The 12,139-nt window shown below is 50.1% G+C and overlaps 1 protein-coding gene across 15 annotated transcripts in view; it reads right to left on the bottom strand.

Moving 5' to 3' along the window:
- CTIF (cap binding complex dependent translation initiation factor) overlaps window positions 1-12,139 on the bottom strand; it is a 345,954-nt gene that overhangs the window by 16,166 nt on the left and 317,649 nt on the right. The gene's annotated exons all lie outside the window — the stretch shown is intronic.

Raw genomic sequence — 12,139 nt, 5'->3', positions numbered from 1 at the left:
AGATAATAACTTTCAGGGTAAATGTTAAGTGTGTAGCGAGAGTTTTTATGACGTAGGTAACTGCACACAAGGAAATGCGCTGAGTCCCACCAACTCATTTCACATACATAGGTGATGAAATATCCATCACATGATAATTTTCAGCCATTGACAGTCTGGACTGCAGTTGAAGCAGTAAGTAGAAGTGAAGGGCTTTCTATGCCCTTTTTGAATGAGAAAGCATAGGAAGCATTAAGAATTTGCACCTGATGGTCTCTTTCAGAGCCGTTCTTCTGAACAATACGAGAATTACACTGCACGAGAGCATCATTTCCTTCACACAGGGATTGATTTTACTTCCTGATTTTACTTCATTGATTTCACACTCCTGTAATTCCACTGATTCCCAACTATGCCGAATCGTGTTTAAAGCCAGCTCATAAACATGGCTGTGAGGCCAGTGCAAACACAGCCATCACACAGGTGGGAAGGAACAGCGCAGAGTAAAGGTAGTGATGAATGGGGGCCCTTTCAAACACTGCTCCATGGAGAAGGAACAGATGGGCTAAGAGAGAGGGCTCTTCCCACCTGCTATCATAACAAGCTAATAAACATGGAGCAGTTAAACAGTACTTCAAAAGTAGTTTGCAGAAAATCACAGGCTAAGGCCTGGTCTACACTGGGGACGGGTGGCATGTCGATGTAAGATGCGCAATTTCAGCTACGGGAATAGCGTAGCTGAAGTTGATGTATCTTATTTTGACTTACCTCCCGTCCTCATGGTGCGGGATTAACAGCCGCTGCTCCCCTGTCGACTCCGCTTCCGCCACTCACCCTGGTGGAGTTCCGGAGTCGACGGGAGCGTGTTCGGGGCTCGATTTATCACGTCTAGACGAGACACGATATATCAATCCCCGATAGATTGATCGCTATCCACCGATACGCGGGTAGTCTGGACGTACCCTTAGAAGGGACTGCAAAGGTCATCTAGTCCAACCCTCGGTGAATTTAGTCACATTACACCCTGTCTGCACTGGAGGCTGGACTGCGCTAGACAAAACCATTTCTAAAATGGGTGATCTGTGCAGCACAGGCAGGGCTGAATCAATGCCTCCCGGACTAGCTTAGATGGCTGCGCATAAACTTCCCTGCCGACAGAAATAGACCTCTAAGCTACTCCTCAAACCTAAGGGGGCTAAACTGGCTGAGACACCTCACATTTGCATGCAAGGGCTGCTGGCTGGTTAGATCTTTGCAGGTTGCGGCTACAGAGCTCAGGGCCAGGGATTTTGTTATTTGGCCAGTGATTTTGTAATGCTTTTCAAAGGAATGTTATTCTGATATGCTTCTCCCTTTGTCTCCCTGAGTATCCTAGGCGTAGGAGAAGAGTCCGTGGGGCTGGCACCCCAGCTAGACTGCACTCTCTGAGTGGCTCCTATGCACTGGCAGGCTGGCACGGCTGCCAACAATCTTGTTACCTCACTGCCTGCCTCCACAGCCCTGGGAGATCTCTTCTGTATCGACCCTTGGCTCCAAGACCCCAGCGCTGAACTGCATAAAAGCCATATCCTGAATTCCCATGGCATGTGTGACACCCAGTCCCAATGGGAAATCAAGTCAATGGAAGTCACATGCATGCACAATGCACAGTTTGACCCTGAGGTAATGAAGTTTGCACCATTCAGCTGCTGTTGGAATTGCAACTTTGAAGTGTCTGGCTTTTGTGTGATCAAAGTCTCAACCTAATTAATGGCATTAGCAGTTTAATGTATTTTATCCAAATGTATTATTTATGCCTATTATGTAAGTGCCCCTCCTACATTATAATTATGATCTATATTTAAAAATTTATAACTCCACACTGTATATTGAGGTGGGCAAACTTTTTGGCCTGCGGGCCGCATTGGGTTTCTGAAATTGTATGGAGGTCTGGTTAGGGGAGGTTGTGCCAGGCATGGCCCGGTTCCCACCCCCTATCCAACTCCCCTCTGCTTCTTGCCCCCTGATGCCCCCCACCCCCAGGACTCCTGTCCCATCCAACCCCCTTAGTTCCCTGTCCCCTGACCGCCTCTGGAACCTCCCCGCCCCCGACTGCCCCCTGCCACCATATCCAACCTCCCCTCTCATTCCTGACTGCTCCCCCGGGAACCCTGCCCCATCCATCCCTCCTTGTCCCCTGACTGCCCCCTACTGCCCCATCCAAGCCCCGCCCTCCTTCCTGACTGCTCCCCCGGGAACCCTGCCCCATCCATCCCTCCTTGTCCCCTGACTGCCCCCTACTGCCCCATCCAAGCCCCGCCCTCCTTCCTGACTGCTCCCCCGGGAACCCTGCCCCATCCATCCCTCCTTGTCCCCTGACTGCCCCCTACTGCCCCATCCAAGCCCCGCCCTCCTTCCTGACTGCTCCCCCGGGACCCTTGCCCCTATTCAACCCCCCTGTTCCCTGCCCTCTGACTGTCCCGCCCTCTAACCACCACCCCAAACTCCTCTGCCCTCTATCTAATCCCCCCCCAGCTTCCTTTCCCCTTTACGGTGCTGCCTGGAGCACCAATGGCTGGTGCCGCTACAATCATGCCGCCCAGAGCACCAGGACAGGCAGCGGTGCTGCCCGGCTGGAGCCAGTCAAGCCACCATGCAGCACAGAGCACCGGGTCAGGCAGAGGCTCTGCAGCTGCGCTGCCCCGGGAGCTCACAGCCCCGCCGCCCAGAGCATTGCGCCAGTGGCGCAGCGAGCTGAGTCTGCGGGGATAGGGAACAGCAGGGGAGGAGCCAGAGTAGCCTCCCGGGCCAGGAGATCAGGGGCTGGGCAGGAGGGTCCCGTGGGCCGGATGTGGCCCACGGGCTATAGTTTGCCCACCTCTGCTGTGCACGCTACATTTGCAGAAATACTACCACAGAGATGAGTCGTCTTTCCAAAACAGGCACTCACATCTATCAGGACAGCTACAAAATGTGGAAGAAGGAGCTTAACAGAGTAGAGAAGACAGAGTAACAGGGAGGAGGAGCAAGAGGCAGACAACAGCACAGGTGAGAGGAGACTCACACACTTCTCTAACCTGTAACCACCCCCTGGAGGCTTGGACTGTCTTGGGGAAAACTTCATTTTGCTCCTGAGTCAGTTCCTCATATCAAGAGAAGCCACGGAATGAGAGAAGTGGTTGGAGAGTAGACAAAGTGTCTACTTGATTTCCCAATAGGAGAAGCCACATGCCAGAATCTGCCTGACTGGTCGGATCATACCCAACCTTTGTTGCGAAAGGATTCTCACTTTGGTCAGGGTTTCTGGTGCTAACAGCTTTGTAAATTGGAAGGAGACCCTCCAAGAACACTCATTTAGTTCTCTGGAAGGGAGGGCTCCTGCTTCCAAATTTCTGTATTCCTGTGACAGATACAGCATATGCCAATCTGTTTGGGAAAGCTAGCATGTCCCAGGGGGTACATGTTTTCATGAACAAATGCAAATAAACTTTATAGGCTCGCTTCCTGGAAATAATGTGTGCTGCCTGGTTAGAGTGATTTCATGGGAACTATAATGCATTTTTCCTAGAATTCATTAATCTTTGCACTCAAATGGTCCACAATTTCTTTTACAAAGTAGTCCAGGAAAAGAGTCTTTACATTGACATTTTTGCGTGCAGCAAAGAAGCAAAACGAGATACGTGCCTGGCATGTGGAGATGACAAACTGTCATCTGTGCCAGTAGATGCTCCCGGAGCACAAGCAGCCTTGAGTCCATGCCAGTGTTTTTACCATCCACTCTGGGAGAAGACAACCTATTTCTTTCAAAAACTGAAAGCATGTCCACATTAGTGGTGGTACCTTTCATCAAAGGAATCTCAAGTGACTTACAAACGCAACTGAAGTTTTACTGCATCCCTAGGAGGATAGGGAAGTATTGTTATTTCCATGTTACAGAGGTAAACTGAGGCACAGAACAGTTAAATGTCTTGCTCAGTGTTATCCGAGACACTAGCACCATGAACAGAATCTACGGACCCTGACACACAGTCCCATGTTCTTATCACTAGACTACATTCTGTATGAAGCAAGGATACATGAACATTTAAATGTATTGTTTAATTCCATTCTTCCTGTCAAACAGAGCAGGAACATTTTAAGTCCAGAGGCGTAAACTACACTACAAGCTTATTAACATTATTCCTGAAGGCACAATGCTAATTACTAGAGATGTGTAAAATACTTCATGGAAAAGAAAAAAAAAATCAACATTTGCCACAAAGTTTCTAACAACGTACAATGGGTCTGATGTAAAAACATACATAGAAAGATACATTTTTCATCTCCATGAACTTGTCATTCAAACTGGGGACACAATTTTGCACCCATCCAGACAACCATGAACATTTCAGCATGTTTCAAAATTATTTATACTGTGGAGGTCAAATTGACTGAAGTCAGTGATATTTCTTCTGGTTCCCCGACAGGCTGAAGCTCCCGTGTGCTCAGCAGTGCTAGCAAAAGCCACTAAGAATATGTCTACGCTGTGGCTGAGGCCACGTCTATACGACGCGCCATACCGGCGCGTTACAATCGATTGCTCGGGGATCGATATATCGCGTCTCATCTAGACGCGATATATAGATCCCTGAGCGCGCTTACATCGATTCCGGAACTCCACCAAAACCAACAGAGTTCCGGAATCGACATGGCGAGCCGCGCACATCGATCCCGCGCGGTGAAGACGGGTGAATAGATCGATTTTAGATAATCGATTTCAGCTACGCTATTCTCGTAGCTGAAATTGCGTATCTAAAATCGATTTTCGCGTGTCGTGTAGACCTGGCCTGAGACTGAGCCTTCCAGCCCTGGTCCACAGACTTGTGTTAGCAGGACTCAAGTCTCAATGCCACAACAACATGCCTGCAGCCCTTTTTAGTGTACTAGTGCGAGCCCTGCTAACACAAGTCTGTGGGGCCCAGGCCGGGAAGCTCCCTTCCAGGTGCAGTGTAGCCAAACCCATGATTATTTCTACAAAGGAGGGGTTGCCCTTTGTGTGCTCACTCCAAGTCAGTCAGGGGACCCTCTTCCCCCAATACCCTGATACCAGTTGTCTGTTACTCTTCCAGGGGCCATTCGCCTAGCGACCACTGCAAGACTTTATAGGGTCGTATGCCTGTGCCCTGATTTCTAAGAGCCAGGTGCGCAGCGGCGCACATGGGAGGATCAGGTACTTAACTGAATTGTTACAACTCCAGCTTTTATTGTCACAAGACAAGGGGTGATGAAAACAGGCAAGTGGGGGCAAATTGCACAGTGCAAACCAGGATGCAGAGGATGAGTAACCAGAAAACACCCTACCAGCAAATCCAGTTTGAAGACTTCCACAGTCTGTACCAATTTGGGATCGGTTTGGAAATGTTAGTGCTCTCCCTACCAAGGCATCAGAAGGTCAAGGAGCCTGCTCCTTGCTCCCACTGAAGCCAGTGACAAACTGCCATTAATTTCAATCGGGAATAGGATAAAACCCAATTCCTCTAATGGGATGTTGGACTCAGTGCTAAGGCTGTGAGCGAAGAGAAGTACAGTGGTCATGGGGCTTAGAGCTTCTGAGACATTCCTTTCCCTTAGCAAAACAAGGGACCACTGGGAATCACTGCCTTTGGGGGACCATGCTCTTGTGTTGTCACAGGAACTGCCCCGATATCACCCACTAGCAGCAGCAGGTCCGCAGAGCAATGCAACTCACCACTCAACTCGGATTATCCCTGAGGCTGCAGAACAAATTATGATAGCTTTTTGGAGCCCCCTAGCCCACCATGTGTGTGTGTGTATGTGTGTGTGTGTGAGAGAGAGAGAGAGAGACATCCAGACTTCATCCTGCCTGTCTGAAGCCATAATGACCACTAACGAAGGCAGCAGAGGATGTGATCTCAAGTTAGGCACAGAGTTTTGAGCTCCTGGAACCTGCCAGTGTCAGAGTAACGCACAGCTCCAGGACAAACAGGTAGTAGAGGAGGAAGGATTTTGAATTGGAAAGATTCTTTTATGTACTGAATATGCCTCCAAAGTGCTAAAGAAGTCTCCCTGTGAAACTCTAAAGCACCGCAGCTAGGAGCCATGTACAATGATGAATTGTGGCACTGGGATTTCTTGGTTACCAAATCTCCATAAATTATTATCAATACTAAATGCTAAAAATTAGGCTCTGGAAGGGCACAGTCATATAATAAAAGTGTATGCAGTGGAAGCAGAGCGACAACAATTACTGTCTCTTAAGCTGCCTGGCTGGAATATCTGATGCCCCTTCCCTGACTGTTCCCCACAGTCTTTCCGTGCTTCTTACAAACGTCTGTTACAATACACTGCTGTGTCAGGGAGACAGGGACAAGTCTCAGTTAACAGAAAGTGGCATGTAAAACATTGAAGTTTGAAGACATCCCTGCTAGGAGTTGGGCTATGGCAGTCACGCCGTGGAGAAGAAAATCTCCCACAGCTCTGAGACAGGGGAAAGCCAGGACACATGCTGCTGGAGTGGGGAGAGTTTTAAAGATTGGGCTGAGGGAAGGGGGGAGAAGGAGGTGAGCAAATGAAAGTTTGGCCAGGGAGGGATGGGTGGAAGGGAGTGAAGGTAGTTCACTCCCCATTGTCAGTCAAGCCATCTCTTTTCTCTTTCCCCACACACCAAATAAAGATCAGGGCCTTTACCCCTCCCTCGTCACCCTCTTTAGTCTTTTTTCCCAGGCTCACTCTATCCACAGGCCCAGCTTGGCTGTATCTGTGAATCTCTCCTGCTCCAGTCCTACGGTCTTTCTCCTCCTCTTCCTTCTCTGTTCCCTTATCTTCTGTGCTTTTGTCTTCTCCTTTTCCTTTCCCTCACACCCCTCTCTTCTTGTTCCACCTCTCTGTCTCCCCCAGCCCTCAATCTGCTTCCTTTCTGCCATTTCTCTTTGGAGCGCTCACTGCCCCCACCCCCTCACACTCACACACAGGGAGTATAATGCTCCTTAACTCCTCTCTCTCTCTGTGTCTCTGGCCACATCTACACTACGCGATAATATCGAATTAGCTAAAATCGGTTTCATAAAACTGATATTATAAATTAGATTTCCCGCGGCCACACTAGGCACAGTAATTCGGCGTTGTGCGTCCATGGTCCGAGGCTAGCGTCGATTTCTGAAGCGTTGGCATTGCGGTAGTTACCGTAGCTATCCATGTTCCCGCAGTCTCCCCGCCTTGATTCTGGGTTGAATCTTATTGTCGCGGGTGCTGTTCTGGGTAAATGTCGTTCCGTCTTTCCTTCCTCCGGACAATCATCTGACTCCTTTCGCGCTGTTTTTTCCTGGGCTTGACCGGCAGATAGCACGGCAACCATGGCAGCCCGTTCGCCTTTTTTTTTTTCCGGCACCGTATGTTACTGGAATGCCGCGGACAAGGCCGATACTTCCAGCCGCTCATTTCAGCATGTCGTTTGTTTTGCTGATAGAGAGATGGTTACCGTCGTTCTAGTACCGTCTACTGTGGATAAACTGGCAGATGAGATGACGGTTCTCTATTCCCCTCGTCGTCTGCTGCTGATCATGAGTGGCCCTGGTGAGATCGGCGGGCGCAAAAGCAAAATTGGGATGACTCCCCGGAGGTCATCCCTCCTTTTGTCTAATAGGAGTCGTCTGCCTAGAGACGGGGACAGTGTACTAGAGTCCATGTGTTCAGAGCACCGCTTCCGTGTCAGTATTCACAGGGGGGCCCCTGCAACACCACCGTTGCTTCCCTCCTCCCCCAACTTCCTGGGCACCGTGGCGTGTCCCCCCCCTTTGTGTCATGGAAGTTATACGAATGCAGGAATAAGACACAGGACTTGTTAGTGAGTAAATGAGTGGGAGGCCAGCCTCCGGGTATGACAGTCCAGGCAGGACAATAAGCGGTTGCGGGGAGAGAGCCAGCATGCTGGATGCTTCTATCAGTCAGGCAGTACAGGACTTTTCTTTTACACAGGAAGGAGGGGGCTGATTGAGCTCCGCCCAGTTGCTATGCTTGAAGTGGTTATAGCCGTTCTTCCCATTTCTCCTGGAGTGACCAGGACTCATTTCTGTTTTTACCAGGCGCCCCCATTTCAGTTAAAGCATTGGAGCCTTCAGGGGTTTCTATGAGGACAGTTACCAGTCCTACTGCACCATCTTGCCACAGGAGGGGAGAGGAGCGTATGTTCTTCCTGCCTGCAGCATACGTCTACGCAGCATTCATACCCATAGGGTGACACTGAAGAGTTCAGAATGATTCTTCCTTTTTCTTTCTGTGGGGGTGGGAAGGAACTGAGAGCTTTCCTGAACCACGCAGACACTGTGTTTGACCTACAACCATTGGAGTCAGCAAGATGGGCAAATACTTTTCGAGACTGCTGGGTGGCCTGTGGATAGCTGGGAGTCCTCAGTACCCTCTCCATGGGAGCGTCCATTTTGTCTCTGCTTCCCGTTACGCGGGATTGTCACGCAGCACTGTGTACGCTGGAGATTTTTTTCAATGCTTTGGCATTTCATGTTCTGTAACGGAAGTTTGATCAGACGATTTGTTCTCCGCCATCAGCGATCAGATCAGTATCTCCCGTCCGGTCCCAGCTGGGCTTTTTGGGATTTGGTACTGCTCGCCCCGTGCTGATCGAGCTCCACGCTGGAATAACAGGAATGTAATTCAAAAATTCGCGGGGCTTTCCTGTTTACTGCCACTGCATCCGAGTTCAGATTGCTTCCAGAGCGGTCGGCGGTGCACTGTGGGATCGCCCGGCGGCAATAACGTCGATTTCCGTCACACTAAACCCTAATCGATTGTTTCTATTGTTTTCGCGCTTATCTCTCGTCTGGGAGAATACAGAAATCGATATAAAGTGCTCTTTATATCGATATAAAGAGCGTTGTAGTGTGGACAGGTACAGCGTTAAATCGATTTAACGCTGTTTAAATCGATTTAAACGCGTAATGTAGACCAGGCCTCTCTCTCATTCATTCCTTTGTCTCCCTTTCCCTCTAAAAACAGCCTCGCTGTTGTCTCCACACCTCCTGCCACAATCTGGTGCTCACCCCTGGTGCAGGTGAGGCGGGGAGAAGCCAGAATGCCAACGAGGTTGGGTCAGTAGCAATGTGTATATGGTAGAAATGCTGCAGAGGTGCCTGCTGCCTTGCTCATCACTTGGAGCAATGCAGAAGTGACCTGCTGAGGCTGGCTGGCTCCAGGTCTCACGCAGAGGGCAGGAATCAGGGTGGTGACAGTCCTGGTGGGAGAGCAGCCCCTGAGGTGCATACACAGCCGGCCAGCCTGCTATCAGTTTCACTGGCCAGAAGCTTTGTTAGGATGCCAAAGGCCACAGGGATTTCGAGGAACTGGGACAAAACACTAATTTTTGTAAAACAGACTGGGATAACCAGGAATAGCACTGGAAGGGAGACATTGCTGGTTTTCAGACACAAGCTATCCTATAGAGGCTTAATGCAAGCAAACAGATATTGCAAACATCTATTTCCTCCCTCTTTGGATGAAGGTGTCTGATTCTCCTTCCCTGCATATTAATCATTTTCTTCCTGAGAGAGGGCCTGATTCGATCTCAATTACTCTGAGGTGCATCTCCACTGAACTGTATGGAATGACTGGTGTAAAAGCAGTGTGAAGTAAAAGTCACACTCCATCCAAATCTTTAATGCTACAATATACAGAGGCAAATTCTGTCTCATTCTATTACTAGAAGAAAAATCTTAGAATCCTATCGTCATCTTATGCTGCCAAAGACCCTCGTTAGTCTCAAAGGGTTGATTTTTTTAAAATGTGAAAGATTCAAGAAAAACAAAAAAGGACAATCCAACCCTTTAAAAGCTGCAATTTTCTTCCCCAAACAGCACTGCTCTCCAAGCCTTCTGACAGAAGCTGGGAAGGTTCTTCCCCAGTTGTCCTCTAAGGAAGACAGTGAAAAGACGGTGTCCTCTTGACTTTTAGACATTAATTACCGAGTTAGAATATTTTCCTAAATTCCACAGTGTGGCCCCAGGAGATAACAGTAATTAAGAGGAGGGAGGGAAAAGGATGAAGTCTACAAAAAAGAACTAGATAAGGTCATGGAGGATAGGTCCATCAATGGCTATTAGCCAGGATGGGCAGGGATGGTGTCCCCAGCTTCTGTTTGCCAGAAGCTGGGAATGGGCGACGGGATGGATCACTTGATGATTATCTGTTCTGTTCATTCCTCTGGGGCACCTGGCATTGGCCACTGTCGGAACACAAGATACTGGGCTAGATGGACCTTTGGTCTGATCCAGTATGGCCGTTCTTATGTTCAAATGAATCCACAGACTCAGGCACAGGGGAAAGGCAATTAGACAAGGAATATTATCCTCTATACCCATCACCTTGAGGCAGAGGTGAAAGTAAGCCGGTCTAGTCCAGTCCGGCATACCGGCAAGAGCCAGTACACTGTGCTGGACCGCACCGGCTTCCATGACGGGGACTGAAAGGGATCTGGGTTGCCTGCAGCTGTGGGCAGCCCAGAGCCCTTTAAATCCCAGCTGCGGCTCCAGCGCCTGGGCTGGGGCCGGTCTTTAAAGGGCTCAAAGCCCAGAGCGGCTGGGCAGGGGCTGGGCTTTAAAGAGTTCAAAGCTCCTCGCAGCTGCAGGCAGCCCTGAGCCCTTTAAATCCTGGTCACAGCTGAGATTTAAAGGGCTCAGAGCTCCCCGCTGCTGCGGGCAGCCCAGAGCCCTTTGAATCCCGTCTGTGGCTGAGATTTAAAGGGCTCAGAGCTCCCCACGGCTGCAGGCAGCACAGAGCCCTTTAAATCCCGGCCGCAGCTCCGATGGCAGCGCTGGGGCTGGGATTTAAAGGACTCAGAGCTCCCCGTGGCTGCGGGCAGCCCAGAGCTCTTTGAATCCCGGCCACGGCTCTGGCAGCGGGGCTAGGGCCAGGATTTAAAGGGCTCCGGGCTTCCTTCAGCGGCAGGAGCTCTGGACCCTTTAAATGCCTGCCCCAGCCCTGCAAAGCTCAGGGTTCCCCCTGGCAGCCAAAGCCCCGGGCCATTTAATTTGCCTCTGAGCCCCGGGGGGGCTCCCAGCCACCTCTTCAGCTGGGAGCCCCTAGTTGATTTAAAGGCTCTGGGTCTCCCAGCCACAGCTGGTTTCCTTTAGTCCATTAATAGGACATTTAAAAAGTCGTGGCATAGAGTTCGAGGCTTTGGCTGGAGCTGTCGATCGCTTCATGGACCCACCTTAACGATATCCACGGACGAAGGCTAAGCTGCCGCGCATGCGGCCTTCCTTCAAGGTTGGTTTTCATCTCACCTAACAAGACATATTCCGTTTCCTAAACCTCAAGCATCCGTAGAGAGCAGCAATTAACTCGCGACGTACGTAGAGCATAGATTCACATTGACGACACTTTCGTAATGACGCCCCATTTTGTCAATTGAAGATGAAAGGGCAAACACCGTCTCAATCTCAGAGATATACTACTTGGGTCCACGGCGTGCTATATCGGCGTGCACTGATTTAGCTCGACGCCTCAGGCAGCCAGGCGCACACCATCCAGGGTCTAAGGCCTACACGATTGCCTTCTAGCCATGTCGACATGAAGATATCCGTGCAGCAACGTGTGCTTTGCGGTGGCACACCTTCTCACTGCATGTAGCCTTGGTAAACAACACTTCAGGGACGATAGCAGCCTCGGCTTGGCTGTTTGCATCGCAATGCCCACGCGACCCCACTGCGCTGGTAGGTTGGGATACACTATTGGAATGGATAGAGCAGCAGTCGAAAGAAATAGCACGTTATACCTTTACTGTGGTCTTCGAGATGTGTTGCCATGCCATTCACACCGCGCTCTTCCCAACTGACGGAGTAGGCAAGAAGGAACTGAGGGAGCGGTGGCGAGTCGGCAGGGGTATATATGGGGTGCCGCACGGTGCGCTTCAGGCCAGGGAGGCGCTGACACCACGGGTGTTGCTAGGGAAAATCTACCGACGCGCTAGCGGCTGGGCAAACCTACTGAATGGATAAAGCACACAATCGAAGACAACAGTAAAAGGTGAGTAACGTGTTTTCATTTAGTCATTTAAGTACTGCATTGACCCTTGCCTGCGTGGTAAGGCGTTATAGAGCTCAGCAGGGTGCAGTTAATAAGATAGATTAGGGATCGAGGTGGGGATATCGAAGAGTAATAAATGCTTGGTACA

This window comes from Chelonoidis abingdonii, chromosome 6 (genome assembly GCF_003597395.2).
Source record: "Chelonoidis abingdonii isolate Lonesome George chromosome 6, CheloAbing_2.0, whole genome shotgun sequence".
NCBI classification, from domain to species: Eukaryota; Metazoa; Chordata; order Testudines; family Testudinidae; genus Chelonoidis; species Chelonoidis abingdonii.
Note: the sequence above shows the minus strand (reverse complement) of the source record. Positions and strands in the feature narration are given on the sequence as shown.